The sequence below is a fragment of the Schistocerca piceifrons genome, unplaced genomic scaffold (genome assembly GCF_021461385.2).
Source record: "Schistocerca piceifrons isolate TAMUIC-IGC-003096 unplaced genomic scaffold, iqSchPice1.1 HiC_scaffold_936, whole genome shotgun sequence".
Taxonomy (NCBI): Eukaryota; Metazoa; Arthropoda; class Insecta; order Orthoptera; family Acrididae; genus Schistocerca; species Schistocerca piceifrons.
The window spans coordinates 3,639,002-3,644,001 of NW_025729208.1; the positions used below are offsets into that span (position 1 = coordinate 3,639,002).

Below are 5,000 nucleotides of genomic sequence, written 5' to 3' on the forward strand. Positions count from 1 at the left end.
ACTACGTCCGCACCACAAAACATACCGCCATCTGTAGGTCTCCCGCAACATGACCTCCTCCAACGACGATACCGCCATCTATGCGACGCCAAGCCGATTAAGACAGCGATGGCGCCACAGTGCCCGCCTTTCGACGCCACCCACAAAGCCTGCAGCCTCTGTCGACCATAGCACCCAATCTCCAGTGGCTCTGCCGCACGAAGCCGTGGACCGGCAATGACTCCACCCGCACCCGTTCGTGCACCACCCCAACCGCCAAACGCGCACCTCCAGCGGATGAACGGCGGACGTTTCCCGCACTCGTAAAGTGCAATCCACCCCTATAACGTGCGTTTCATGAAGAGTTATTGCCAATATGCGACATTCCCGCTGTCCCTATACATGAGCCGCGACCTGTACCACTTACGAGCGAGAGACGCGATCGCGTTGCTCACTGTACGGCGTCCGATACCGAGCCATCAGCATGTCGGTCCCCATGCGCGTTGCACTCGCACTCGCAGTCGCAAAAACGTGGGGCAAATATATTACGCGGAAGAGTTATAACAGACCGAGCCCCACTGCATGAGGGGAGTCTTTGTCACTAATGTACACAGATGGAACATTTTGGACTGGAACCAGATTACCCGTACACACGGCGCTGATTAGTAATCAATGCAGAGCCATCAAACTACAGAATATATATACAACTGTCCGTATACATGCTGAAAGAGTCTGCCCACAATGGGAACCACACGTCAGCCAGCCACTCTGATCACGCACCACTCTCTGCTTCTAACGGGCGCACATACAATATGTAAGCACCAGCATGGAACAACATCCAGTGCATCCTCTCCGCCACATTACACAATCCACACTATCACAACCAGACCAGGAGGTCCATGCGGAAAATACAATATCCCACCCTTTCGACATCCACCATTGCGCAGATCAGGCACCAACACCCACACATGTCCTATACAACGGTGCACCCAACATCACAATAGTACCTCCTGTCACAGCGCACAAACAATGACATGAGTCAAAGACACAGGTCTGACACAAGCATAGAATTGGAGCGCCGCCTCTAATAAGCCAAAGGTGCATCCTGACGTGACAAATCTGATCATGTCACAAGCATTCACTTACTATAATCACTATCAACGAACCTGCCGCCCCCGCCCCCCCCTACACCTTTCCTTACAACAACGTGTAACCTAACCTAACCTAACCTATGTTGTACCTTAACCTAACCTATGTTGTACCTTAACCTAACCTATGTTGTACCTTAACCTAACCTATGTTGTACCTTAACCTAACCTATGTTGTGCCTTAACCTAACCTATGTTGTGCCTTAACCTAACCTATGTTGTGCCTTAACCTAACCTATGTTGTGCCTTAACCTAACCTATGTTGTGCCTTAACCTAACCTATGTTGTGCCTTAACCTAACCCATGTTGTGCCTTAACCTAACCCATGTTGTGCCTTAACCTAACCCATGTTGTGCCTTAACCTAACCCATGTTGTGCCTTAACCTAACCCATGTTGTGCCTTAACCTAACCCATGTTGTGCCTTAACCTAACCCATGTTGTGCCTTAACCTAACCCATGTTGTGCCTTAACCTAACCCATGTTGTGCCTTAACCTAACCCATGTTGTGCCTTAACCTAACCCATGTTGTGCCTTAACCTAACCCATGTTGTGCCTTAACCTAACCCATGTTGTGCCTTAACCTAACCCATGTTGTGCCTTAACCTAACCCATGTTGTGCCTTAACCTAACCCATGTTGTGCCTTAACCTAACCCATGTTGTGCCTTAACCTAACCCATGTTGTGCCTTAACCTAACCCATGTTGTGCCTTAACCTAACCCATGTTGTGCCTTAACCTAACCCATGTTGTGCCTTAACCTAACCCATGTTGTGCCTTAACCTAACCCATGTTGTGCCTTAACCTAACCCATGTTGTGCCTTAACCTAACCCATGTTGTGCCTTAACCTAACCCATGTTGTGCCTTAACCTAACCCATGTTGTGCCTTAACCTAACCCATGTTGTGCCTTAACCTAACCCATGTTGTGCCTTAACCTAACCCATGTTGTGCCTTAACCTAACCCATGTTGTGCCTTAACCTAACCCATGTTGTGCCTTAACCTAACCCATGTCGTGCCTTAACCTAACCCATGTCGTGCCTTAACCTAACCCACGTCGTGCCTTAACCTAACCCACGTTGTCGCCTAACGTAACCCACGTTGTCGCCTAAACCTGCTCTGTAATTGTTATACGACTCGTTCAATTAGTGTAGTGTTGCCCACCCGCAACCCTCGCAATATAGTTCGCTACTCGCACTCCCCGCTCCCCTGTGTATCGCTTCATGTTAAACACCTTGCAAGTCTTGCTCACTTTCCACATGCTCCTGCTGTACACTGTAATGTGGATGGCAGCAGGACGTACATGCCGCCCCTCCCCACGTCCCCACCTTGCCCCCTGCCTTCGCAAGCTGGTTGGTGAGAACTTTGCATGTTCAATGCCCTCCGCATGCGACGTACTCAGGCTACGTTGTGGTGCGGCCTGTGTCAACTGTCCGCTAATGTCGTACGCGTAAACCACAATCTGTACTGCACATTCGTCCTTATGTACTGAATGATACATCGTGGCACATGTGTGACCGTACAACGACTGCGCCCAAAAACGGCGGACCATACAGTGCAAATATTGTGCACGCAGCTACGTGTCGTCTCCCTATGAGAGCTGGATTGCAGTGTGGTACGCCATAGAGACGTGTGGGAGGAACGGACGCCGTGGATGGCGATCAGCATGAGCTGTCTGTTGATGTATTCGGACCTAGTCGTCTCTCCTCACACACCGTGATGGCATGGTGCACCGCGTTCCATATCTGCGACATGCTACAGAGGCCGGTTGACAGTCGTTCGAGCAATGGACATCGCATACGTACGGGGGCCACCTTCCACGTATTGTCTAGGCGTGCACATTTTGTTGCGTGTATGTGGGCAGACGTAGTGTGGCGTGACACCTGACACAGGCATGCAATAATCGTGGAAGTTGCAAATGGCGATGGACGCCTGCGTTTTCTGGTGAAGTTACGCAAATGAACAAATGGTAACCTGTTGTGGTGCGGTTGTTCTCGCTAGGGGTGAATCGGTGATGGCGACGATAGGTTGAGGTACTAACCGGTTGTTCCAGCGATACCCACCATGCCGACGAAACTGAACGGCATCTGGGTGTGAAGCGATACGCGGCGGTGGCTGGGTGGGACCGTCCCCGGCCGGTGAGGGGGCGCCTCCCGGCGTGCTGGCCGCGCGGTGCGTGGGCGCACGCGCTACAGCCGGCTGGTGGGGGCGGCCAGTGGCAGGCGCGCCGGCCGACGGACGCGGCAGGCGTCGCAGCTGCGCGCCGGCGCACCCTGCGCGCGGCGCCGTGCGGCCAAAGTAGGTCCTCGCGGGCCCGGTGCGAAGCGCGGTGGACATCTTCAGTGTGCTGGTCCGATTGAGGACTGTGTGCGTTGAGGATGCGCTGCCGCCCGGCGCTCGGCGCCGCGACGCCGTCTGCTGCTCGGTCGCCCCAGCGGTTCTCGCTGGTGGTTTGTATCGCAGCTGTGCGGATGTGTTGGCGCGTGCGCTGTGCTGGGAGAGTTCGCTTCGGCACCCAAGTGGGGCTTTTGTCCTTCTGTGGCGCTGGCGTTGGAGCTGCCGGTCACCGTAGGTGGCGCGTGTTGTCTCCCGCCGGCAATGCCACGACAGCACGCTCCCGGGCCTCTGTCGGCAGCGGCAAGCTCAGTTGGGAGCACGGGTGGTCGCACCGAAAGCGTCTACTCGCCTAACTCCGGGCGATTGCGCCTCTCTCGAACCCGACCAAGTACTTGGGACGGCGCTGCGCGCCGCCGGGACCTGAGAGGGTTTCGAGGTGTATTGTGCAGGGGAGCTCAGCCTCCTCCTGTTTGCAGAATGATTGAGCGGACGCTTGCGTGTTCGCGCGGGCCCCCGGGACACACTCCCGGGCGGCCGGCTGCTCAGCTCTAGTTGACGCAGCTCCCTGGTTGATCCTGCCAGTAGTCATATGCTTGTCTCAAAGATTAAGCCATGCATGTCTCAGTACAAGCCGCATTAAGGTGAAACCGCGAATGGCTCATTAAATCAGTTATGGTTCCTTAGATCGTACCCACGTTACTTGGATAACTGTGGTAATTCTAGAGCTAATACATGCAAACAGAGTCCCGACCAGAGATGGAAGGGACGCTTTTATTAGATCAAAACCAATCGGTCGGCTCGTCCGGTCCGTTTGCCTTGGTGACTCTGAATAACTTTGGGCTGATCGCACGGTCCTCGTACCGGCGACGCATCTTTCAAATGTCTGCCTTATCAACTGTCGATGGTAGGTTCTGCGCCTACCATGGTTGTAACGGGTAACGGGGAATCAGGGTTCGATTCCGGAGAGGGAGCCTGAGAAACGGCTACCACATCCAAGGAAGGCAGCAGGCGCGCAAATTACCCACTCCCGGCACGGGGAGGTAGTGACGAAAAATAACGATACGGGACTCATCCGAGGCCCCGTAATCGGAATGAGTACACTTTAAATCCTTTAACGAGTATCTATTGGAGGGCAAGTCTGGTGCCAGCAGCCGCGGTAATTCCAGCTCCAATAGCGTATATTAAAGTTGTTGCGGTTAAAAAGCTCGTAGTTGGATTTGTGTCCCACGCTGTTGGTTCACCGCCCGTCGGTGTTTAACTGGCATGTATCGTGGGACGTCCTGCCGGTGGGGCGAGCCGAAGGCGTGCGACCGCCCCGTGCGTGCTCGTGCGTCCCGAGGCGGACCCCGTTGAAATCCTACCAGGGTGCTCTTTATTGAGTGTCTCGGTGGGCCGGCACGTTTACTTTGAACAAATTAGAGTGCTTAAAGCAGGCAAGCCCGCCTGAATACTGTGTGCATGGAATAATGGAATAGGACCTCGGTTCTATTTTGTTGGTTTTCGGAACCCGAGGTAATGATTAATAGGGACAGGCGGGGG

At 53.8% G+C, this 5,000-nt stretch overlaps 1 non-coding gene across 1 annotated transcript in view; it reads left to right on the forward strand.

Annotated features, from left to right (window-relative positions):
- The first annotated feature begins 4,023 nt into the window (after window positions 1-4,023).
- LOC124772153 overlaps window positions 4,024-5,000 on the forward strand; it is a 1,909-nt gene continuing 932 nt past the window's right edge. Inside the window, exon 1 of the ribosomal RNA XR_007013823.1 lies at window positions 4,024-5,000. This exon is cut by the window's right edge and continues 932 nt beyond it. This is a non-coding gene — a ribosomal RNA (small subunit ribosomal RNA).